This window comes from Perognathus longimembris, chromosome 9, assembly GCF_023159225.1.
Source record: "Perognathus longimembris pacificus isolate PPM17 chromosome 9, ASM2315922v1, whole genome shotgun sequence".
Taxonomy (NCBI): domain Eukaryota; kingdom Metazoa; phylum Chordata; class Mammalia; order Rodentia; family Heteromyidae; genus Perognathus; species Perognathus longimembris.
Window position 1 is genome coordinate 72,070,830 of NC_063169.1, and position 25,771 is coordinate 72,096,600.

At 61.2% G+C, this 25,771-nt stretch overlaps 1 long non-coding RNA gene across 1 annotated transcript; it reads left to right on the top strand.

The window, feature by feature from the left end:
* Positions 1 to 5,799: 5,799 nt before the first annotated feature.
* LOC125357272 lies at positions 5,800 to 16,748 on the top strand. Its single transcript, XR_007212103.1, has 4 exons — positions 5,800 to 5,811; positions 12,541 to 12,546; positions 13,797 to 13,799; positions 16,660 to 16,748. It is a non-coding gene; the product is annotated as an uncharacterized LOC125357272 (long non-coding RNA).
* The last annotated feature ends 9,023 nt before the right edge of the window (positions 16,749 to 25,771 follow it).

Consider the following 25,771-nt stretch of genomic DNA (forward strand, 5'->3'; position numbering starts at 1 on the left):
CCCCGGGCCTGCTGGAGCAGATCCCACGAGAGCTGACACAAACACTGCCTACACGTCGTGAATGCAGAGCCTCTGAGCCGGGACTGAAGGGGACAACTCATAGATGGTCCTGGGGAACTAAAGCCATCATGAGGAACCCAGCAATGAACTTCGGAGAGAAGAAGCGGCCCAGAATAGAGCTTCTTCACTGGAAGATGAACAACCCACGTATAGAACGTTCTTAATTAGAAAAGGGGAGGGGGGAAAAGGGAGAAAGGGAGCGAGAGAGGCAGAGAGAGACACAGAGACAGGGACAGAGAGACAGAGGGAGAGAGACAGAGGAGGGAAATGAAGAAAGGAAGGAGAAAGGAAGAGGCAGGACAGAAGAGGGACAAGAAGAGGCAGGGAGGCCGGCAGAAAGAAGACAGGGAGGTGGAAAATCAGAATTGAAACCCAGGGAGACACCATCAGAGACTTGGCAAGGGGAAGACCACCCAGCTTCACACTTTCCCTAGGTGGTAATGATCACCTAGAGACAAAGACAGGATGTACACAGGGAAGTGAGAAGGGAACGGGAGGGGAGCGCTCACACCGTATCTGGATGCCACGTGCATTCACTACACAGAAATGGAAATTACAGCACAGGAGACCTTCCCGTGGTCCAGTAATCAAGCCAAGTGAAGACGGAGGAGCACACGCTCGCATGGGGCTTTCTCCTTACTGTCCTTTAAAAACATGTCTTTGTATTCCGTCCTTCCTTTTCCTTTTCTTTCCTGAGATGGACAGGGCCAGTGGAGTAGGAAGAGCAGACCAGGGAGTGGGTCAAGGTCAGGGCAGGACGTGAGCTCACCAGGACTTTGTGAGAGCCTGGGAATGTGGAGGTGATCGGGTGGCACTGTGGAGGTGATCCTGTGGCACCATGGAGGTGATCCGTTGGCACTGTGGAGGTGATCGGGTGGCACCGTGGAGGTGATCCTGTGGCACTGTGGAGGTGATCCGTTGGCACTGTGGAGGTGATCCTGTGACACTGTGGAGGTGATCGGGTGGCACTGTGGAGGTGATCGGGTGGCACTGTGGAGGTGATCCTGTGACACTGTGGAGGTGATCGGGTGGCACCGTGGAGGTGATCAGGTGGCACAGTGGAGGTGATCGGGTGGCACCGTGGAGGTGATCTGGTGGCATTGTGGAGGTGATCCTGTGGCACTGTGGAGGTGATCCTGTAGCACTGTGGAGGTGATCGGGTGGCACTGTGGAGGTGATCGGGTGGCACCGTGGAGGTGATCCTGTGGCACCGTGGAGGTGATCGGGTGGCACTGTGGAGGTGATGGGGTGGCACTGTGGAGGTGATCCGGTGGCACTGTGGAGGTGATCCGGTGGCACTGTGGAGGTGATGGGGTGGCACTGTGGAGGTGATCCTGTGGCACTGTGGAGGTGATCGGGTGGCACCGTGGAGGTGATCCGGTGGCACTGTGGAGGTGATCGGGTGGCACCGTGGAGGTGATCCTGTGGCACTGTGGAGGTGATCCGTTGGCACTGTGGAGGTGATCCTGTGACACTGTGGAGGTGATCGGGTGGCACTGTGGAGGTGATCGGGTGGCACTGTGGAGTTGATCCTGTGACACTGTGGAGGTGATCGGGTGGCACCGTGGAGGTGATCCGTTGGCACTGTGGAGGTGATCGGGTGGCACTGTGGAGGTGATCGGGTGGCACTGTGGAGGTGATCCTGTGGCACCATGGAGGTGATCCGTTGGCACTGTGGAGGTGATCGGGTGGCACCGTGGAGGTGATCCTGTGGCACTGTGGAGGTGATCCTGTAGCACTGTGGAGGTGATCGGGTGGCACTGTGGAGGAGATCGGGGGGCACCGTGGAGGTGATCGGGTGGCACCGTGGAGGTGATCGGGTGGCACTGTGGAGGTGATGGGGTGGCACTGTGGAGGTGATCCGGTGGCACTGTGGAGGTGATCCTGTGGCACCGTGGAGGTGATGGGGTGGCACTGTGGAGGTGATCCTGTGCACTGTGGAGGTGATCGGGGTGGCACCGTGGAGGTGATCCGGTGGCATTGTGGAGATGATCCATTGGCACTGTGGAGGTGATCGGGTGGCACCATGGAGGTGATCGGGTGGCACCGTGGTGATCGGGTGGCACCATGGAGGTGATCGGGTGGCACTGTGGAGGAGATCGGGGGGCACCGTGGAGGTGATCGGGTGGCACCGTGGAGGTGATCGGGTGGCACTGTGGAGGTGATCGGGTGGCACCGTGGAGGTGATCGGGTGGCACTGTGGAGGTGATCCTGTGGCACCGTGGAGGTGATCCAGTGGCACTGTGGAGGTGATCGGGTGGCACCGTGGTGGTGCCCCTGTGGCACTGTGATTATGGTCATTAATTTCAGTCCTGACTCACCCAGATGTATCAAGGCAAGGCTGGACAGCATTAATGTAAAGGGAAAACCCCCAAGACCGTCAGCGAGCAGGGGTCCTCCCAGTGAAGGGCAGCCACTCCACTGACCACCGACTGACACCAGGCTCCCCTAAGCCAACGCACTAAAATAGCAGCCGCTGCCAAGGGAGACGGGCAGGAGAGAGGCGGAGTTTCCACGTCCTCTCCCCTTCAGGCCATGGCCTGGCTTTGCCATTCCTCTTCTTGTCAAGTGGAGCAGCAGAGTAATCAGTAAGAGAAATCCGGGCCAGTGTCTGGAGGAAGCAGGGATTCGAGACAGGGCCGAGACACTGACTGCAAGTGGAACCCTTGAGGGGGTACAAGCCGCACGCAGAGCTCTCTCCTGCTGGGGCGTCTGCTCTGCCGCCCGCCTGGAACGCGCAGGGGGAGGCGTGGACCCAGCCTCCTGGCTCTGGGCAGGCCAGGCAGGTGGACCCTGCGGGAACCCGTGGAATCCTTTCCCAGGGCTCCAGTCAGAGCCTCTCACCCAGGCGTGGAGAACCATGGTGGAAATACAAAGAGAAACCACGAGGTCTTCCTCCCACAGCCCACTCCGTACTTCACAGGACTACAGAACACCGCTCACTCCTCAGCGCCCCTCTCCTGGCCACCCTCGGTGCCCGCCGGGCAGCTGCCTGTAGCCTTAGCGGCCGGAGGCCCACAGAGGCAGCTGGAGGCACAAGGACGGCAGAACGCGTTCCGCTTCCTTCCAGTGGCTCAGCTCTTCCCATCTGCACGGGAGGTGGGGAGGGTGTCCTGGGCGGGGAGACTCACCCTGGTTCAAATGCAGAACCCAGCCAACCTCCTGCCCGGGGTTTGTCCAGAGAGGTGGAGAGCCACAACCCTCCGGCATGTGTGGGCAAGGGTCTTCCCGGTGCCTTTCTTGTCGTAGCCCAAATGTCGATTAGCTGGGGTTTGGCTAAAAAGAAAAAAAATCCATTGGGCTACGCAAGGAAGCTATTTCAGGAATGATATGCACCTCTGGGTGCTGATGTGCAAAGATGTGTACAGCGCATCGTTCAGCGAGACGCACAGGGAGTACGCGGCGGGGCTCGTGTGCGGCACCGTCGGTGCGGTGAGAATCGGCTCCGCCTTGGCCTCTGTCTCAGGGAAGAGCAGGGAGCAAAGCCGGAGTCTCGCCACCAGCCATGGCGGGGGTCTGGCTGGCTGGGGTAGAAACTATGGAACTTCTCAGTTTAAAAAAAAAAAAAATCTTCTTTGGCCTTTCTGCTGTTGAGTTGCGCTTTTTGGGGACTAGAATATTTATACTTTGCAGACAGAAAGAAAGCGGTAAAGGTATTGCTAATGTGAAGTTGTTTTTCTATGAATTTTAAAAATTGCAATTACTTCTCATAATAAGGGATTTACCTAGATACCTCCATCATCTGTTTATCTACTCTGATGCTTTATCTTCCAGATTATTCCTGCTGCACAAGGAAGCAGCTCCATCCTCCCCCTCCTCCATCCTGCCCCCCTTTCCTTTCCTCATTTGGTGGGGGAGGGGAGGATGGGCTATGAAAGACACATTTGGCGTGAGATTCATTCTGTTTTGGCAAGGAATCACTTTTGAGCGTGGCCTCCGTGGTGTTTGTACTCACACACTAGCTCTCTGCAACCCAGCACCGACTGCATTCGTCCTACGGTCAGCGCACGGGTTGTTTCGCGATAGAAACGAGCAATGGGGTCACTCGAGGAACCCGTCTGCCTCGCTCACCGCCCTGACCTGTCTTCTGACACCCGTGCCTACGCGTGGGGCACTGCGGGCGCTGCTCCCGGGCTCGTGTCCCGCGTGACCACGCGTCCAGGAAGGTTGGCACCTGGCCTCTTGGTGGCAGTGTCTTGGCAGCCACCCCAAAGCGCCGTCACCATCGGTCCTTCAGCAGGGCCGTCTGTCAGCCGCGGCCCCGAGGCCCTGCCCCCGCGACCGGGATTCTCCGTCCTGTGCAGATCTCCAGCAGAGAACGTCTCATGGCCTTCCTTCGCAAGCAGCGAGCCAGCCCACGAGAACAGAAAGTGTGTCGCCACGAGGCGACACAGGGCCGCAGGAGCCCAGATGGGAGCCCGCACGCCTGCCCGGCTCCCGGGGTGGCTGCGGGCTTTCCCGGGCCCCTAGGGGAAGCCGCGCGGGTGTCCTCACCTCCCCTGCCATCCCAGGAGGGGCTCTCCCAAGCCCAGTGCCCCCCTTTTCCGGGTGAGGGGATTGAGGCGTGGGAGGGGACAGGGCCGCATGGCCGGGCAGCTCTGGCCTGAGATTCGCTGCCCTCCCTGGAGACCATCTGTGCAACCCCAAGAGCATTCTGGAGACCGGTTCCGGCTGGTCAGCAGTGGGGGGAGGGGGAGATAAACAACTAGCTATAATAAAGGCACACCCGCCAATCAGGGACATTCCACACCAGACTGGCGGCCGGTGGTCTCAGCCTTGAGGAAGTCTGAGGCAAGATGTCACTGCTGCCACAGGCGGTGACACCAAAGGGAGGGAAGTAGAAAGAGAGGAGGAAGGGGGGCGGGGGGGGCAGAGGAGGAGGAGGTGGAGGAGGGGGAGGGGGAGGAGGAAGGGGGGCAGGGCAGAGGGGGCGGAGGAGGGGGGAGGAGGGGGAGGAGAAGGAGGAGGAGGAGGGGGCAGAGGAGGAGGGGAAGGAGGAGGAGGAGGGGGAGGAGGGAGAGGAGGGGGAGGAGGAGGGGGAGGAGGAGGAGGAGGGGAGGAGGGGGAGGAGGGGGAGGAGGGGGAGGAGGAGGAGGAGGAGGGGGAGGAGGAGGAGGGCAGGGCAGAGGGGGAGGAAGAGGAGGGGGAGGAGGAGGAGGGGCGGAGGGGGAGGAGGAGGAGGAAGGGGGAGGGGCGGAGGGGGAGGAAGAGGAGGGGGAGGAGGAGGAGGGGCGGAGGGGGGAGGAGGAGGAGGGGGAGGAGGAGGAGGAGGGGGAGGAGGAGAAGGAGGGGGCGGGGCAGAGGAGGAGGAAGAGGAGGGGGAGGAGGAGGAGGAGGGGGTGGAAGGGGAGGGGGAGGAGGGAGAGGAGGAGGAGGGGGAGGAAGAGGAGGAGGAGGGGGAGGAGGAGGGGGTGGAGGAGGAGGAGGAGGAGGGGGCAGAGGAGGAGGGGGAGGAGAAGGAGGAGGGGGAGGAGGGGGAGGAGGGGGAGGAGGGGGAGGAGTGTTGGGGGGAAGCAGTGAGCCTAAGGAAATGCCCCTGAGGTGGAAGCAGAAGTTGGCAGCCTGTGAGAGGTCCCCACGGGTCCCCACTGTCCACCCCACGGGGAACACAGCCCTCTGCTGCTGTGAGGGGGGTGGGGGAGGGGAGAGGCATCCTGTGCCCTGGGAGCCCAGCCTCGGCCGTCCTGGGGCTCCCTCCCTGCGCTGTTCGCGTGATGCTGGGGAGCACAGTGAGCACCTTGGGGAGCATCAGTCCTCCTGAAAGGAGGCTTCCTGACTCCCGACGTCCCCTGGACAGGCCCGGGGTCGCCCTCATCCCCCGCTGCACCCGGGCATGGCCCCCGCTGGGAAGGGGCTTGGGGGGTGCGGCGGGGCGGGATGGAGTTCTGTGTCCAGGCCCCTGCGGGCTGATGTCGTCTGGGACGGGGACTCCACACGGTCCCTGCTCTCAGCCTCTGGCCGCGTCAAGGCCAGGCTTGGGCCCCCGCTCCCCCTGGGGCAGCCTGAGGGAGGAACAGGGAGAGGCTGAGCCCCATGCCATTGTGAGAGGCCTGATTCACCCCTGGCAGGCCCGCCCTGCACTTCCTGTTTCCTGGAGTGCCGGGGGATCCACTTCCTCTTTATCTGAAAGCCAGCTTGAGTCAGAGTTTCTGCCTCTCACCACCGAGGGCACCGCCTATTTCCCTTCATTTAGCCGGAGATCCGGAACTGTAACCTGTAAGCTTCACCGGAAAGGAAACCTGCCACATGGTTCAGGCAGAAAAGAGTTTGGGGGGGGTGGGGGAGGAGGCTGCCGGAGAAGCCAACTGCGGCCTGCACAAGATGGAGGTGTAGAGAGACAGAGGGGAAGGAAGAAGAGAGAAAGAAGGAAAGAGAAAGGAGAGGAAGAGAGTAAAAGAGCAAGGACTCAAGTTGAGCCAGACTATAGAGCGGAGGGCGGGAGGCGGGACCGCGGCCGATACCGAAGTGAGCGTCCCTCTGTCGGAGGAAGGGGTGACCAGGTGGTTCAGGGAGGGACCTCAGCGGGTGAGGAACTGTCCTCACAGTCTGGGCTCCTTTGCTAACTCACAGTCATGTTACTGTGATTACTAGTTTCAGGCAGGTAAAGAAGATTGGGGTGGGGGTGCTCTTGTTCTGGGCAACCTAACATTACCCGTAAAACCAAGCATGCTGTGGCGGAATGAAGCCAAACCACACCTGGTGGGACTCACACCAACCTGGTGGGCCTCACTCCACACCTGGCGGGACTCACACCACACCTGGTGGGACTCACACCACACCTGTCGGGACTCACACCACACCTGGAGGAATTCACACCACAGCTGGCGGGCCTCACACCACACCAGGCGGGACTCACACCACACCTGGTGGGACTCACACCACAGCTGGTGGGCCTCACTCCACACCTGGCGGGACTCACACCACACCTGGCGGGACTCACACCACACCTGCTGGGACTCACACCACACCTGGTGGGACTCACACCCGGCCTGGCAGGACTCACACAACAGCTGGCGGGACTCACACCACACCTGCTGGGACTCACACCACACCTGGAGGGACTCACACCACAGCTGGCAGGCCTCATACCACACCTGGCGGGACTCACACCACACCTGGTGGGACTCACACCATACCTGGTGGGACTCACACCACACCTGTTGGGACTCACACCACCCCTGGCGGGACTCACACCCGGCCTGGCGGGACTCATACCACAGCTGGCGGGCCTCACACCACACCTGGCGGGACTCACACCACACCTGGTGGGACTCACACCACACCTGGCGGGCCTCACACCACACCTGGAAGGCCTCATACCACACCTGGTGGGACTCACACCTGCCTGGCTCTGTGGCTCCCTAGGCTGGAACCCCCGGCCACTCTCAAGGGACAACGAGTCATGCATCTTTTTAAAGCCTAACGCTGTGGCTTTGGAATGTTCAGCTGTGAAATCGTTAGCTCACTGGCATGTGAATTTTCAGGCCAGTTACCATATTCTATCTGCTATTTTGGGCCTCCCAAGGACATTGTGATCAGAGCTCACTAATAAGACAAGAGTGGCTTGCGCGGCTGCACGGCACTGCACCCCGATTTCACTGGGGGTCTGGATTGTTGGGGATTCAGCTTGGCCTTGAAGGGGGAAGGGAGACGAGAGCTCCGGAGACGCCGCCCTTCCCCCAGCCCTGGGGCAGTGTGGAAGTGAGCCACACCTATCTCCTTCTGGGTCCGGAACCAGGAGGGGTAGCTTTGTGACCAGCCCCCTGCAACTTCTCGCCAGCGAGCACGTGTGCCTCCCTTTTGCAGGCTTTGCCCAGAGGGCGGGACCATGGGAAGTGACGTTAGCCCATGAGGGGGTCCCAGGGAGCTGCTCTTGGACGGACAAGCTCACCGGCCTATCGCCAGCTCCTGGTCTATCACCCCTTTCCTCGTCATCTCTGCTGGTATAAACTGTTAGCCCCTCCCTTGAATAAACCAGAACATCCTTTGAGAGTTCCCCAGGACACCCACGTGCCGTGTCTCCCTTGGCGGGTATGGGGCGTCAAGCAACCACGCGCCAACTGAGGCTAGTTAATACCCTACTGGCCAGGGGGATGGGAGAGAGCGGCAGAGGACCACACACGGACGAGGCAGAGAAGCCCAGGACCCCCACGTGGATGGGGGGTAGAGCGAAGCCCGGCACTGGATGATGAGGAATGGGGTGGGGTCCCCAAGGGAGGAGCCAGCCTGCTCCTGTCCCTGCAACCGGCCAAGTCTCCCCAAAGTCCCCCTCCCCATACACCACAATGGCAGAGCATCCCGGACAGACGGCAGGAGGAAGCGTGCAGAGCAGGCTCACACGCGGCACATTCCACTGACCTGCCCTAGCCATGAAGAGCAGATGCCCGTCCCCGGCGGAGGGACACGGTCCTGACACGCGTGTTCCCAGCAGCCAGGAGTGGGTGGGGTGAGCTTGGGTGGGACTGAGGCATCCTTAGGGCCTGGAGCCCTGGTGGGGCCCACAGTAGGAACACTGGCGGCGGCAGGGAGAGAGCCACCCTCCCCCGTCACCCACCCCGGGCTGGGCACCGCCGGCCTGGGTCCCCGCCAACGTGACACGAGAGTCACCCACAGCCAACGCCCAGGAAGGAGACCGGCCCCCAGGGATGGGGCGTATCCCAGCATGCCCTGCGGTGCACCGGGTGTGGGCCCCCGCCGAGGTAAACCGGGGGCCACGCCAAGCTCCCCGGGGGCCAGCAGCACGGGCCGCCCCGAAGGTGACCGGCAGTGGGCGGGCAGAACACCCCGCCTCCGCCTCCCGCGGCCCGTCACGCGGAGACGCCCCGAGCGGGGTGTGAGCAGGCGTGGCCCGCGCCCGCCTCAGCGCACGCTACGGCTTCAGACACGCGAAGTCGCGAGGTCCCGGGCTGGAAGACGGCGCAGGCAAACTCTGAGCACAGGTCCCGGCCATCGCAGGGGACCCTGCGGAGATCGTCACAGGCAGGAGAAGAAGGTCCACGAGGAGGGTTATTCGTGGGGCCATAGCTCCCACGGGAGAGGGCGCTGCATGGCGTCTGCACCCGATCCAGACGGCAGCTTCTCTCTGGGGTACAGGGGAAGTAGGTGGGTAGTGAGTAGGAGCGGCTCATCGAGTATGGGTGGATCTGGGGGCTACGGGAGGAGCTGAGGGCCGGAGGCGGGGGAAATGTGAACACCCATCACTTGCGAGGGACACATCATTTCACCGATGGCAAACAGTCAGCAAGATGGAAACGGAAAGACGCCACACCTGCAGAGTAAGGCTATAGGTGGAGAATGCCCCATGGACTCCTGGGAGACGCAGCCGGCGGTGCTGAGGACAGACGCCCCCCCCCGCCCCCCCCCACTGCAGGCCTCCGGGGCCTCGGGCTGGGCTCCCCATCGCGGGCTTCCTGCGCCGTCTCCAGAGAGCTGCTCTGCCACACGGATCGCTGATCTGTGGCCAAGTCAATAACCACAGGAAGCCACCACAAAACCTCAGCGACTTACCCCACCACCGCCGGCTTCCGAGCCCGGGCGGGCGCCGCCCGGAACACGCGTCCGCCCCGCGCCGCGTCGCAGGCTCCCGGGGCGTGGGGGGCTCTTAGACCGGGCGGGGGCCTCCTCTCCAGTGCGGGGGTGCGGGGCCCGGGGCGGAGGGCAGTGCTGCCACGCTGCGGCGTCTCGGGCACACCCGGGGCCACGTGGTCTCTCCGCCCGCGGCCCCCCCCCCCCCCGCCTCCGCAGCCCGGAAGCCCGGCGCCTCTGCCAGGCTTCCCTTTCGGTGAGGGTGGCCACGTGCCCAGTTCTGCTCAGGGAGCCCACGGAGAGGTGAAGCACAGGGGCCTTCTGGGAGTGCTCGCCCCTCCCCGGCACAGAGGCCGGGAGCGGTCATCTCCAATCGACTAGCACCGAGCTGGAGGTGGAGCCGTGGCTCAAGTAGCGGAGTGCTGGCCTTGAGCAACGAAGCCAGGGAGAGCAGGAGGCTGCGAGTTCAAGTCCCAGCATTCACACACACACACACACACACACACACACACACGCGTGCGCGCGCTGTGAAGCCACACCCAGCTGTGCCCTCCTCCACAAAGAGGTTTCAGGAGGACTTGGGTCTCCATGCTGACCTGGGTTGACAAAAGGGAGTCGGGTTACGGTGGCTGCCTCAACTCCTGTCCAGGTGGCTGGCTGCCACTTGGGGGCCACTGGGGCCACAAACCGTCCCATGAGCCAGGTAACCAATGAACGAACACCATGGCATAGAGCGCCAGGACCGCCCCCAGATCTGCCAACAACCGCGGATCTTCAAACATGTCCCAAGGACAGGGCCAGGATGGGCGCTGGGTGCCTGGGAGGCGTCACGGGGCGGGGGGGGGGGGCGGGGGCGGGGGGCCTCAGGCGTACGGAGCGGATGCCTGGCCTCTGTCCTCAATTCCACTCCCACCCTGGCTGACCGGCCGGGTGAGTTGGGCCCCTCTGGCCACACGCTGTGTGATGAACTGTGTGGACCCCAGCACTGCGGCCCCACACCAGAAGGGCCTCCAGCGGGGCCCTCCCGGGCCGGCCGCTCGGGGCCTGAGGTTTCTCTCCTCCTGGGATCGCAGCATCTGTGCTTTTCCTCAGCCTTTTGTGGCCCACGTCCAGGAATGGATTAGGCAAGAGCGCAGCTGGCCCCCGTCCAGCGGACGGCAAACACTGCCCCGTCCCCTGGGAACTTCCCGCCTCCCTGGGGAACGCAGGCCACGGGCGGGGCTGCTGTGGCCCGGCAGAGGTCGGACGGCGAGGAACACAGAGTGGCATTCGTCCCCAACGTCCCGAGGGGTCCCGATCGTAGTACTCGACCTGGGAGAGCGCGAGAGAGGAGAAGCCAGGTAGCAGGAAGGCTGAGCTCTGCGTCGTGTAACTCACGTGCTTGTCTGACTCCTAAGTCAGAGCCCTTTACGTCGGAGGGGAAACAGGAACCGGAGAACACCATGCACCTGCATTTTCTAAATCACGACTTGTGCGACCCGATCGAGGTCTACAGATTCCCGCCCAGCTCCATCACGTGGTCCCCTCGGCCCTCAGGAGGGGTGTCCGACGCCACGTGGTCTCCTCGTAGGACAGGTCTCTACACAGAGTGTCAGACATAAGATAGTAAACAATACTGACTCACTCCAGAATTGTGACACGGGCCTCACCAAGAGCCCTTTATCCAATCTGTGAGTGATCACTGTGGAAGTCCTCCACAGACATAAAATGGTCTCCTTGGTGCTCACGCGAGGGATTTGTCTTCAGCGGAGTCGCCGGGGTCTCAGACCCCTGGGGTGTCTCTTGCTCCCATCCTGAAGGCTCTGGCCAGTTCAGCGGGCAGTCCTTGGGTGGCAGGGCCTGGTTGGTGAAGTGTGTCCCTGGGGTGCGCCCTGCCCCTGCCCCTTCCTGTCTTGCTCTCTGCTTCCCAGGTGCCCCCAGAGGCGCCACTCTGCTCCACCATGCCCTTCGAGAGAGCCGTTCGGCCTCCCGAGGTCCCAGCTTGCCACGACGGAACCCCGTGGACCTGCAAGCCACGAAACCCTTCCTCCTGTGAGTTACGTCCAGCATCGTGTTACGGTGACCGGAAACCGGCCAACACGCCCTTCCTTTGCACGTTTGCTGTGAACAAAGGCATTATCTTGGGACCAAGGCCAAAATATCCTGATGGCTGGCTTAGAACTCACAGATGACTTCCTTTTTACTTTATTTCCTAGCCAGGTATGTTCACGCATACCTATGATCCCAGCCCTAGGGCGGCAGAAGGGTTGAAAGTTCACTGGTCATGTGTGTCCCCCGTCCCCCGGCCCCGCACACGTGGGGATGGGTTCCCAGCTCCCAGGAGGACGACCCAGGAAGAGCGGAGGAAAATGTCCCCATCCGTGGCTCAGGCCCAACAGTAACATGCAGACATGGAGCAAGGTGAGCCCAGGACAGGAAGCTTCCTGGGCTGCAGGGCCCTGCATGAGAGGGGAGGGATGGACCCCCCTCCTCCCCCCCCCCTGGCTGCCCTGCGCACACCCCTGCTCTGTCCGTCCCCTCTGCCCCGGAGGCCCCTGCGGGCCGAGCCACCTCCACGTCCCCAGTGGCCACAGCCCGGGACCGTGCGCGCTTCCCCGCCACCCTCTGGCCCTGCACCTCCCCGCCCGGTTTGGTTTGGCTCAGACGGATGCTAGAGCATGTTTTTAAAATTATTACTATCATTAGTGTTGGTTGTCTTAATTTCCAGAGCAGCTACTTTTCTGCCAAGTTTAAAATTTAATAATGACTCTTGGAGCAGAAGTTCCAGCTCCACTTCCTCCGGGTTCCTCCCAGCTCCCTAGGAGCTCGCCCACCCCGCCCCTGATGGCACCTAGAGCCCCCCCCCTCATCCCCCCTCCCCCTCCTCCCGGCCCCCGAAGCCTGGCAAGATAGAATCCAAAGGAAGAAGCAAACATGAGAGAAAAGGCTTTCAGCAGAGAAGCTGCCCTTCGCTAGAGCCAAGTCCTTGTGGGCTCGAACTCAGGGCCCCGTGCTCTCGGTGTTCTCTACTCCAGGCTGGGGCTCTACCACGTAAGCCACACCTCCACTTCCGACGTGTTTTGCTGGTTAATTGTAAGAGTCAGCCTGGCCTGGAAGGGCGATCCTCAGACCTCAGCCTCCTGAGCAGCTGGGGTTATGGTGTGAGCCACGGGGCCCCGGGTCGTGGTTTCTCCGGGGGCTGGATTTGTCCCCCGAGGGCCCGCTGTGGCCTGGGGCACCCAGGAGTTTTTGGAGCTTTTGTGCCGCCAGCCAGCACCCTGTCCTTTCCTACTGCAAGACCCTTCCCTAAGGAACCGCTGTGGACTCTGCCCCCGTGGCAGTCAGGCCCGCCCGGTTCCCTCTGTGGTAAGGGCCCCCCTGCCCACGCCCTGTCCCCAGGCTGAGGTGCTGCGGCGGGGGGGGGGGGGCCTGCAGCCCCCGCAATCCAGGGGCCTTCCTCTCAGGAAAGGGAAGCAGTAGGACCATGCGTAGGTGTTTCCAGAAGGTGAGCTAGGAAGAGAGGCTCAAGGGCCGTGTCGCCAGGGTTTGAGCCCTAGCGTCAGGGCCCCCCGTGAACGACAGGCCGGCCCAGCTCAGCTTCGACTCCACGGAGAGAGCGAGGTGGGGGTACACTTGTGCCGAAGAGCTCACAATTTACAAGGAGGGTAGATGTGACCGGATTCCCTGCCTTGCTTTGTGCTGGTGTAGGCTCTGCCAGCCTTGCCCCGGCTCAGTCTGAAGCTAGAGCCGGACGGCTCCAGGAAGGAGGTGGGCGGAGTGTCTGCCTCGTGAATGGACTGAATGGACGGGGAAGAGAAGGGCACCCCCGCCCAGGACAGCCGGCAGCGCTGCGGCGGGAGGGGGGGGCGGGGGTGCAGAACCCTCTCTCGCAGAGACGGCCCAGTGGGCCAAGAGGTTTCCTGACTACAACCTCGGGAGAAGCGTCCAAATCAACCTCCAGCCCGGCTGGAAAAGCCAAGGCGCAGTTCCCTTGCAGCAGAGGTCTCTTTTCTTAGGCAGGGAGAGTGAGTCAGGAGTGGGGCGGGTGGGAATGTGGGAAGGGGCTGTCGGTGCAGGTGCAGAGATGGAATCTTATCTGGAGTTTCAGGAAAGGATGTTTTTGTTTTTGTTTGTTTTCACAGCACCTGTTGCCCAAGGGTAGGGCCCAGGGTTCACAGGTTCTGTCTGTCACAGCCGCAGGGTGGGGCTGGGGAGGGGAAAGGTGAGAGGAGATGGTTCCGCACGGTCCATTTCTCAGGTTGTGACTGTCCAGTGGGGAGAGGCGTGTTTCCAATTTCCACCATTTCCCAGCGCCGGGGATGACGTGGGCTGTAACCTCACCTGTAACCTCGGCACTCAGGGGCAGAGGTGGGAAGATGGCCAAGTGCAGGTCAGGCTACGTAATGAGCTCCAGGTCAGTTTGAACTGTACGACGAGACACTGTCTGCCTCCTGCCTCAAAAATACGTTTACATGTACGTATGCATGTCTAGGTGTATGTGTGTGTATGTGTGTGTATATGTGTGTACACCTACACCCACACACAGACACATATATGGGAGAAGGCTCCTGATCATAAACGTATAGATGGTTTTCAATGTGTTCACTGGTCTCTAACAGAAGTCACAGGACACATAGGACATTCATTTTGTTTGCATCAGAGGAGAGATTCCGGGTTTACATACAATACTTATTAAAGACACTGAGTCCATAATTTCAAAACTTTCCCTAAAGAAAGCTCCAAGCTCTGATGACTTTTCTGGTGAATTCCACCAAACATCTTAGAATGGAATAATGCTAAACTTATAGCCACTTGGAGCACTGAAAAGGATACAAAACTTCCCAACTTGATTTACGAGGCCTGCACAACCTTCAAACTAAAAGCCGGGGAACGGACCTTACAGAAATGAAAACCGTAAGCCAGTCTGTCGCAGCAACGCGCTCGGGACCTCAGGCTCCGGCTCGGCTTAGCGCTGGAGCCACAGCGCCGCTTCCAGACGAGATCCGCGGCTCTCCCCCTCGTCTTCCCAGGCTTGCTTCCTTCCTCACCCTCAGATCTGGGCCTCCGGAGTCGCGGGGACTGTGAGCACGCACGGCCGGCCTGGCCCCGCTGAGTGGGTTCAGTAGCCACCGACTGTTGAGACAAAGTGGAAAGACGTGGAAGAGGATTGCGCTGTGATGTTTAGACTCAGGCTTCCCGGAATCTCTGTGTCCTCAGGACCTCAGCGGCCACCGGCCCCCCAAGCAGGAGGGAGGGGCGGCCACAGGACGTGGAAGAGGCTGGGGCCTGCGATAAGGAGTCAGGAACCGGGCCTTGCTTCCCGTCCCTATCTTCCGCTCACCGCGCCCCCGCCCCTGCCCCCCGTCCTTCTCTGCTCTGTCAGAGGCGCTGTGAACTCTGGAGGCTGCCAGCCGGCTCCCGTGGAGGTGCTAGGACAGGACAAGCAGGGACCCTGCTGGGGGGTCCCGCCTGCCATCACCGGCCCTTCCTTGGATCTCAGGAACCCCGAGTGACTGTGGAGGAGTCTCTTCAAAGGTTTGGGAAGCCAGGCACCCTCAGGACGTGTTCTGCTGCTCCCCTGCGCTCCGGTCTTCCTCTAGGGCTGGAGGTTTGCAGAGGGAGGCATCATGTCCTACAGAACACCCCGCCCGTCTCGCTGCGGGGCGGGGGGGGGGGGGTTTCCTTTCAACCACTCTCACGGGAGCGCACATGAACACCTGTCCAGCTGCAACCATTGCCGCTGCGCTCGGCAAGCTAGGACCAGAAGGGAACTCACGTTAAAGGAAGTCTAAGAGAGCCGGGCACTGCCGTTCACACCTGCCACCCGAGCTACGCAGGAGGTGGAGAGCTCAGGACTGCTTTTGAAACTTGGGCAGGCAAGTCTATGACAATCTTCTCTCCAGCTGAACACCAAAACCCAGGAGTGGAACTGTGCCTCAAGTTGTAGAGCGTCTTCCTTGAGCAAACAGCCAAATGTGTTCAAGGCCCCATATCCTCTCTCTCTCTCTCTCTCTTACACACACATACACACACACACACACACACAAACAGAATGTCTACAAGAACCCCGCAACCCCATGAAGATGGACGGTGGCAAGGCAGAGGAGTCCTGTCCGCTACTGGAAATCCTCAGGCAGTGGAAAAAGAAAAAAAGGTGTGAAGATTAGGAAGCAGGAGACAAAACTGCTTTGTCCAACAAACCACAAGACTATTGAAAGAATGGACAAAGAACCTGGAACTACTACCTGATACTGTCTATAAACCTATCCACCAGATTAATTAACAGACCTGCAGTGATGAACATTTGAGACTTGAAGCCTGAAATGCATTTCCACGTGTTTAATATCCCCAGTATGGGATGCCTTCAAGCAAAATGGAGACACACACACATACACACACACACACACACACACACAGAGAGAGAGAGAGAGAGAGAGAGAGAGAGAGAGAGAGAAGGGGGGGAGCTGTGTGAGGAAAACTACAAAACTCCCATAAAGAGATATCAAAAGGGACTGAGAATTCCAAGTCCATGAGTAGGAAAAGTCAACGTTGTCAAGATGTCAGTTCTTCTCAACCTCATGTATAAATTCAGCACAATTCCAATCAATTCCCTGAAAGTTAGGTTGTGGATATCAAGTAATGAATTATAAATTGCATATGGACAGTCACAAGACTCAGAATAGTCAGCACAGTATTGAAGAGGCAGATAGAGAACAGAATTCTGGAATGACATTATCAGCAAGACGGTGCGGTGCAAAATCAATGCAGCAGTGAACAGAGAGCACAGAAATCCACCTCCGTCGTTGGCTGACGCCTGACCAAGGAGCATAGGTGATAGGTCATCTGAGCCCACACCAGCCCACTGTGCCCCACCGCCCCACCCGACCGCACGGAAAGGCTCGGTCCCAGCCATCCCCGGGGACCATGCGGAGACAGTCACAGACAGGAGAAGAAGGTTCCTAAGGGGGGTTATTAGTGGGGCCCTACCTCCCACGCGAGAGGGAGCTACATGGCGGCTGGCTTCTGCACCTTATCCAGGCGGCAGCTTCTCCGGGGCTAATCGGGAAGTAGGTAGGTCTTAATGGCGAGTGGGAGTGGCCCGCCATAGCGCTAGGGCAGGGGGTTTAGGTGTGGGTGGACCCGGGGGCTCATGGGAGGAGCTGAGGACCTGAGGCGGGGGAAACGCTAACGCCCACCGCCTCACCTGATCCTCTGCCTCTCTCGCACCCTTGTGACCGTTACGGCTGTTCCCCGGGGAGGAACAGTCCCCGGGGCCCTGACTCGGCTGGAAAGGTGTGTGTGAACCCGGGGCTCCTGGAGCCTTGGACCCAGACCCCGCCGCCGGGAGCCCCTTCCTGCACGGAGGACGTCTTTCTGGGCCCGTATTCCGGGACCGCCGTCTCCCCGTGCTCCCCGCCTTCCAGTGGCTTTTCTGGCTAGATGCTTCGGTTTCCGCTGTGCCGAAATCCCTCCCTAGGAGACCGACAGCCAGCCTGCCGTGTTCTCCCGTCTTTCTGAACTCAGCTGCGTACAGGACGTGGGCCTGACCTTGTGCAACTTCCTGCCGGGAATGCGCCCTTCCGCCCGAGGAAAAGGGCTATTGAAACCCAGCCGGCCACCGCGCCCATCAGCCACTGCAGAGCCGGACCGCTCGGGCCCTGCCGCTCCACCGGGGGCCCCGTGCCCCGTGGTGACTCGGGCTGAGTCACAGCCTTCGCAGAGCGGCTTCCCAGGGGCCCGTGGCTGGCGCGCAGGCCGCCCCCCTCCGGCCCTCCCCCCCCCGCCCTCCACAGCAGCTCTGGCTCTCACAAAAGCCCATGCCAAGGGCGTCCCCAGGGGTCCAGCCCTGCCTGCCACGGGTGGAGCCCCAGCACAGGGTGGAGCCGCACCAGATCACAGGCCTCGCTCTGGGCTGGGTCTGCAGTGTCTTGAGGCGTCTGGGCCCAGGCCAGGCCGCCCGGCCAGGGACGCTCAGCGCGGAGATAAAGCTCGCAGGACTCCACCCAGCCTGGCCTCGGCCCGGCCCGCCTTCCACGCCGCCCTTGGAGGGCCCAGCTGCTCCCCCCCCCCCGCCCCGCTTCCCATCCGTCCTCTGGACCCCACACCACAGGCCCGCAGGACCAAGACTCTGCCCTGGGCCGCCTAACTAGGGCCTGAGGCCGGGGTGCTGTCGCCCGGAGGTCGCAGGCCCCTCTAGGGTCCTCACCGAGCTGTACAGCGAGGAAAACGCAGACCAGAGAGCGGACACGAGTCCCCCAGGGTCACCAGGGAGCCAGAGGGAGGGCAGGCACAGACAGCCCGCTCAGCCCCCCCCCCCCCCCCCACCGCTCATGCTGGCTGGGTGTGAAGGAACAATAATCATAAAGCACTCGGAAAACCCCTTGGGGGCCTGCCAGCTGACCCCTGACCCCTTTGATCTTTCTGCCTCCTATGTTTGTCCTGGCTGGCCCTTCCCGTGACCCTGCCCCTGCTCAACCCTGCTCTCGGGCCTGCGGGGCCCCAGGGCCGGGTGCCCACTGCAAAGGAAACGGTGTTTGAAAGTCTCACCCATTTTCCTCCTCCTCCGCAGGTCCCCTCGAGGCTGCGGGCTTAACTCCTTCATTCCTATCTGCCTATTAACATCTAAGCTCATTTGGAAACACATTTTTCTTGCTTGAAAGAAGCCATTCACGAGAGAGTCCAATGCACTGAATATGAGCAAATAAAAGAGAAGCGGGGCTTTATTCCTCGAGCTGGGAAGCAGGGCTGTCTGCGTTGCTGCGAGCCCAGCCCTCCAGGAGATCTGTGAATTCAAGGCCGGCCTGGGCTACATGGTGAGACTCAAACGCGTTTAAAATATTCATAGTAAATCTACACGCCACGCGTGATGAGAGCCTGTGCACTGGACTAAGGGGGGGACTTGAAACTGAGCCTTGCATCGCTCAGAGGCCAGGCGGACGAGACCTCTTGGGGGCCCCCCCGAGCGCCTAGGAGGGCAGGAGAGGTTGTTGCGTGAGGGCTGTCGAGTGCCCAGCAGAGGCCCCGTGGGCTCGGGCACCTGGAGACTCCACAGGGCCGCGGGCCGGGCCGGGGGCCTGGCTCTCGGGCTCCCGGGAGGGCAGAGTCCGCAGCTCTGTTCCTCGTAGAAAAGTGTTTTGCATGTGTGGAAATGCAGCAATGAAATCCCCCTCCGAATAAACAATGTAAGCCAATAAACGTTTAAAAAAATAGTTACTAGACGGGCCCTTTGAAAAACGGAGTCCCATTCAGAATCACAGGCTCAATTTCAATTTGAAAGAGTTTTTATAGAAATTTCGCGGACTCTGTACCCATTTGGGGAAACAGTCCTCTTAACAAAAGCGAGTCCTCTGCTCCTTGCACACAATCTCCTTCTTCACTTACTTAGGGCTTCTTTTGTTATTTACTAGCGACGCTTGCTTAGCTTCTCACTATTACACACATTGCACTAGATTTATTCCCAGACACGCCACACTCTTGATGTGATTTTAGCGGCGGTGCTTTTTATTTTGTAATCGTTCATCGCTAATACAGGGGAATGCATCTAGTTTTTACTGCTCGCGTTGTGTCATGTGACATTGCTAACTTCATTTATTCTAGAAGCTTCCTTGTACATTCCATAGCGTTTTTGTCACGTGCCACGATGCCATGTATGAACCACGGCGGCATTCCCCTGCCTTTGACCTTTTTGTCCGCTGCTGTCTGGGGCCACACGGAGCCGGCAGGACGCTTGCTGTGGACTTTCGGGTGGTTTCCTCACTTGCGGAAGTTCTTTTCTGTTGGCATTCTTGCCGTACAGCTCCCCCGATGCTCTTGCCACATACTGAAGGCAAGAGCGCTTGGCTTTGGACTTCTGTTCTGTTAACATATTTTCCTATTCCCGGTTAAAAGTGTGTACCTCTGGCTCTCAAGGAGCCAGGATACGTCTGGGGGCCCCGGACACCACGTGGCAAGTCTGCTAGAAAGGGGAGAGCCAAGCACACCTCCAGGAGAACGCGGCCCTGTGGCTCTTGCTACGTGCGTTTTCACCCGGGCACGAGGGCGTGGAGACACCGCTGAGGGGCGCTGAGGGGCGCAGTCTCTGCAGCTTCCCCTGGAGGGTCCTGGGGTCAGAAACAAGGGGACCCTGCATCTGGCCTCTTCCATGGAGTGCGCTCAGCTTTAAGGCCAGGGACGGCAGCACAGGCTCACGGGGCACTCTCCACATCCTAGTGCTGGCCACGGTGTTTTGTCAGTAAATACGTGTTTAATTAATAAATGAGCGAATTAATTAAGGAAGGGGTGAGCAAATGGGCTAGTGGCTGAGTGAAAGTACCGTGTGTGTGTGTGTGTGTGTGTGTGTGTGAGAGAGAGAGATACGCAGGAGAAAGCAGACATCCAATCTTTAGTTCCACCAGGCCCACATTTAAATTATTTTTAGTTATCCCCATTTCTACTTTAAAAATAAGAGATCAGATGTGCTTATCTTCATCCCCGGCTAGAAGACAAAGCGCGTCCTTATTTCCAAGCAGGAAGGAGCCCTCCCTGTTACTCCCCGGGGCCTCCCTAACAAAATGTTTGCTTCCGGCTCCTTGACCTTGGCGCTGCCAGTCCAGAGGCCTGAGTTCCAGGCGGAGAGCGTTTCCCCCAGCAGACCACAACAAGGATTCCATTCAGCCGCAAGTGAAGACGCAACCGGCCCCTTCGCGGCCGGCTGTCCTCCCTCCTGCCTTGGGTCCACCGTGCAAAGAGCGTGTGGGGCACCGAGGGGCACAGGGTGAGTTGGGGCACCTGTCGAGGGCTTCCGGGTCAATGCAAATAGGACCAGGAAAGACCCGGATGGAGCTGGGGGGACCAGGGCTCAAGGGGTACCAGGAGAGGAGCCAGATAAAGAACCATGTTCAACCAGGCACGGCGCTGGGTAACGTGGAAGAAACACAGCGGGCAAATGGAAGAAAGGCAACCGTTCTGCCTGCACAGTGCCGGGAGTTACGTCTCAACACCCCCAGCCCGCGTTGAGAATGGCAGAAGCCAACGTGCCCGGAGGGACTGGAGGCACAGCGCGGTGGTAGAGGCTCGCCAAGGCCACCGAGGCCCTGGTAGGTGCCGCCCTTCGGTTAGGAAGATGGCAGGAGGCGGTGCGCGTGGGCCGGGCGCGAGGCAGGGAAGGCCCCTGAGGAGAGCGGGGTCTCCCACGTCCCTGCTCCGGCTGAGCCCCCCGCGCCCGGCCTCAACTCCCTGCCGATGTCCCGGCCGGCTGGCTCCTGGGCCGCGGACTGCAGAAACGGGGGGAAGACCGAAAGAGCTGAGGACACAAGGAAAAGGAGGGAGACAACCACCCGGCAGCCCGCCGCGGAGTTCGGCGTCGGGAGCTGGGTCTTGGAGGTGCGGCGGGCAGCAGGGAGTGGGGTGGGACCGACCCGCACGTGACCTCGGGGGCGGGAGTGCCCACCAGGCGGAGCGGAGGCTCTGGGTCTCTGACAGGTGACAATTACAGGTCGCCATTGCGGTGTCCCCGTGGGAGGGGCTCCCAGGCCTGTTCTGTGAACCTCCCAGCCCCGGGGGCGGTAGCCACCCTCTCCACCAGCTCCCTGGGTCACATCAAGCACCCCGGCACCTGTGGGCAATTCCCAGGCGCCCGTGCCCGGCAGTGCACCCCCCTTCTCCCCGGCAGCCTGTCGGCTGTGATCGCCCCGACTCTCCCACGCAGAACAAGCGCCCGGCTCTGGCTTCCCCAAGCCCGCCACGTTGGGTTTAAATGCAGTGTGCCTGTGGGTTCATCCGTGCCTGCCCGTCCTGGGTGGACAGGACCTCGAACCCGGGTGCCGCCCCTGAGCTTTTTGGCTCAAGGAGGATGCTCCACAACTTGAGCCACAGCTTCCCTCTGGCTTTTTGCTGGCTAGTGGAAGTGGAGCGTCTCGGGGACGCTCCTGCCCAGGCTGGCCTTAGACTGCGATCCTCAGACCCCAGTCTCCTGAGAAGTTAGGATTACGGATGTGAGCCACCGTTTTTATCTAGTTTGGGGGTCTGACCTTGGGGCTTTGCTCTAGAGAGCAGGGTGTCCTGTGTCCGTGCTTCTGGCGGGGCGGGTGATCCAGTCGGCTCCCCAGGGGCTGGGGAAGGGTGCAGTTGCTGCAGCCCAGGTGAGGAGGAATGTCAGGAATGTATTTTTTGTTTTAATCTGGGAGCATGACTCACTGGACTTCCTCCCACCCCCCCCCCCCCCCCCCCCCGCAGCCGGCCGGGCTTCAGCGTCGGAAGGCCCAAGTGTGCGGGAGGGCTAGGGTTTCATGGCCACTGGGAAGTCTTGGGTTCTGCACAGCCTGGGAGGCTGGAGCTGAGAGCAGAGGTGGTTATTTGGCCGTCGGCTTTGGCCCCGGGGCTGGGACTCAGTGGAGCCACCTTCTCGGGGCGAGCGCCTGGCGTTGGGAAGGTGGCTTATCTCAGTGAGCTGTGGCTGGACTGTCTCACAGATAAGAACGCCAAGCTCAGAGGAGCTCAGCCGCCGAGCAAGGTCACAGGGCAACACTGGAGCCTGGGATCCGGAGAAGGAAAATCCAAACTTCTCATGGTAGAAAGGCCGAGAGCAGGGGGCTGAGGACCCAGCTGGTGTCCAGTGAGGACGGGGCCCCCTCTGGTCCCGACCCTCCAGTGCCCTCCCCCCGCCCCAGCCCTAGGGCCGCTCTACGTGTTCTTTGGGTCTTGAAGGCCCAGGCAGGCTAACGTGAATTCCAGGCGCCTCTGGGCGCTTTCCACTGGCCGCCCTTATCAGAAGCCCGCGGGGTGGGGGGGGGGGGTAGGGGGTAGGGGGGAGGGCAAGGGGGGGCGGTGCCGTCTCTGAGTGAGTAGCTGTGATAGACGCTTCCATCAGTGTGGAGTGGAAAGAATCCGAGACGTCAGCCTGACGACTCTCCTCCGATAAGAGAGGCAAGGGTGAGGAGGTCACAGAATCTGGGCGCGCACACACGCACGTGCGCGCACACACACACACGTGCGCACACACACACACACATCCCACAGCTGTGCTCAGGCCTGGGGCTCCTGTGCACATGCGTACACCTCACGGCCCCTGGGCAGGGGAGCCTCGGGAGCCAGGCCTGCTCTGGGGAGGGGGTGCCTCCCCCCTCCCTGTACCACCCTCCCCCCCAACACACACACACAGCGGGAGCCAGCCTAAGTGCCATGGTTGCACCCTGGTGTAGAGACCTGGGGACAGAGCATCAGAACTGAATCCTAAGCCCAGCGTGCGCTCTCTCTCTCTCTCTCTCTCTCTCTCTCTCTCTGTGCCAGGAGAGCCTGCACACCTTCGGACCCCTCTTTGTCCAAGAGGGGCTCCACTCCCAAAGGACGCTGGAAGCCGCACCCCAAGGGCCTGTGGGTGGCCACACGCCATGGAATTTCACTGTAACCCCAGCTCCCAAATCCTAGCTTTTCTTTAAAAAGAAGGTTTAGAGGCAGCACCTGGGCAACCCGAGCTTTGTCTCCCAGGGCCCCAGCGGCACCCCCCCCCCGACCCCCCGGGCTGAGCTACTGCGGGCTTTAGGGAGGAGAGCTGGGGAGACCCAGCAGGACGGCACCCGGTCTTCTCCACCAGGGATCCAACCGTAAGTTTCTGGACAGGCTGACCTTGCCCCCGTCGCGGGAAGCAGCCAGGCTCCTCCAGGGGCTTCGGGAGAGCGGCCACTGCCCCCTCCGAGTCCTGCACCCGTCACCGTGTCCCCTCCTGGGAGTCTCCCGTGTTCCCGAGGGCCCCCAGGGGCGAGCGAGGCGCGGGCGGCCTGCGGGAGGCCTGCGGGAGGCCTGCTTCCCGTCCCGCCGCTCTCTTGCTCTGGACCTGCTCCCGCGACACAGGGCTGGCCCCGCCAGGCCTTCCTGCCGACGGCGTCATCCAGGAGGAGGAGGCAGAGGGGGACGGAGGGACGGACGGCTCACCTGCCGTGGGGCTCAGCGGGGCTCAGCGACTCCTGGTCGGGCGGGACGTTTGAGGAGTGGCTTTGCGAGGCTTCGCGAGGCCTGTGCCCAGGGGCTTTTTCGGCTGGAAGCTTCCATTTTAAAAAAAAGCAGACTTCAGACATTCCTTGCGGGAAGGAGAGCAGCAGCCCGCCCCTGCCGTGGCCCCCGGCGGCTCCGAGGCCGGCAGGCCGGCCCCTCCGCGCGTTCCGGAGGGCCTGTGACAGTGCCACCCTCGCTGGGGCCTCCTGATCCCCCGGGGGCTCGCCTTGCACGCTAGGGCTTGCCACAGATGCACGCCGGCCGGCCGTGACGCAGCGGGCGGGGTGCCGGGGCGACCTGGGCTGGACGAGGGCGCCCCGCTGCCGGGCCTCCTTCCCTAGACACGGACCCTGGGTGGGGGCCCAGGGCGGAGCAGAAAGGAAGGGCCCAGCCTTCCCCGGCCTGGGGGATCAGCGCTCTCTGCCTGGTTTATTATTGATGGGCCTGCTATGCATTTTTAAACAAAATAAATAATGTATTTAGAACGGCGTCAGGTCGTGCGCGTTTACCAATTTGGCTGGTTTAAGTGTGGTGCTAACACAATATGAAAGCAAACACTCGTTTAAAATGAGCACAGTGTTTTGGTATAGAGGCAACCGCCCTTGCTCTGCAGCCTTGCTTACTGCACTCCCTGCGTGCGTGCGGTTTTGCTCACTAATGTCCTTGCTGGGGGGGGGCTATGCCATCATGTTACTCGTGGTGTCTTAATTCCTGCATTTGGGCTTCGCGGTCACGGTGGTGGCGTGCGTGCGTGCGTGTATGCGCGCGTGCACGCACGAATGGTGGAGAGGAGGGGCGGGGGGGTGTGGAGGGGTGAGCATGTGGCCGCCGGTCCGTGGGAGGCACCCCGCCCCGAGGGTGGACCGGGGCGTCTCCTCTGCGCGCGCCCTTCCTCGGCCCCGCGCCGCACCTTGGCCGGGCGATGGGCGCTCAGCCGTGAGCCTCTGACCTGGCTGTTGAGATGCAGCTTCATTCCAGCCCTGAGCACCGCAGCGGGGCACGTACCGCGCTGGCGCTGGCTCCCCAGAGGGGAGCACGGGGCCCGTCAGTGCCAGGCCCGGGGGCGGGGGGAGGGCGGTCGCCACCCGCGCCCACCAGGGAAGGGGTTTGTTCCCCACGCCGTGAAGGCTTGAGGACCCCCGCCAGGTGCCGGTCGGGGGGGATTTCCTGCTCAAGGCCCCTGACTCACAGGCCTCCCACGCAGGTGTGGGGAGCTGGGCGGCAGGAGAGCCGTCACGGGCGACAGACTTTGGGTGCCCTTAGCGGGCGCACCCCCAGGGCGCCCCCCCTTCCTGTGCCACCTGCTGGGCACAGGCCCTGCCCATCCCAGTCCTCTGAGACAGGTGCAGAGTCCAGGCGCCTGCAGCCTGAGCACCGGGCGCGGAGCCCGTCCCCCGCGTGGGCAGCTGTGCGGCCAGCTGTGCGGCCAGCTGCCGATGTCGCGCTAGCGGGCCCCCGCCCACCGTGGAGACTGGCGTTCCCTCCGAGGCGGTGGGAAGGGCACACCGGCCGCCGCTTATTACCTGACAGCACGGCGGAGAGGCGTGGCTGGTTGTGAAATGCGTGGGCGAGCCGGCTTCCCGGGCAGGGAGAGGCACACCCAGGCCGGAGCGGCTTAGCACCCCCTGCCCCGCCCCCCACGCCCCCCACGGGGAGGGCGGAGCCCCCTGAAACCTCCCTGCTCAGTACAATGGAGCGCCCTTGTCTGTGGCCCTATGTTTCTGGGGAGAGCCGGAGACTCTGCAGAGGGTGCCCCGCGCCCGACAGGTGGGGGGCAGCTAGCAGCGTGCTGCTACGCTACACAGCAGCGGGGGACATTCAGAGAGAGCTGCCGAGGCCTCCAGAGACCTTGTGCACACACGGAATTTATTGCGGAAAATCAATCTCCATAACTTGGAAGGAAAACAAGTTCGCAATTTCATGTTTTATTAAATGCTTACACAAATAGCTATGTGATTTAGTACTCACCTTGACATGCAAAAGTTCTTGACAATTTCCTTCCTTCCTTCCTTCCTTCCTTCCTTCCTTCCTTCCTCTCTCCCTCCCTCCTTCCCTCCCTCCCTCCCTTCCTTTCGCTCTTTCAGGGCCTTCGTGCTGCTCCTGAGCTCTTTTTGCTCAAGGCTAGCTCTCTACTGCCTTGAGCCACGGCTCCCCTTCTGGTTTTTGGGTGGCTAATTGGAAACGAGTCTCACAGGGACTTTTCTGCCTAGGCTGGCTTTGAACCCCAGTCCTCAGATCT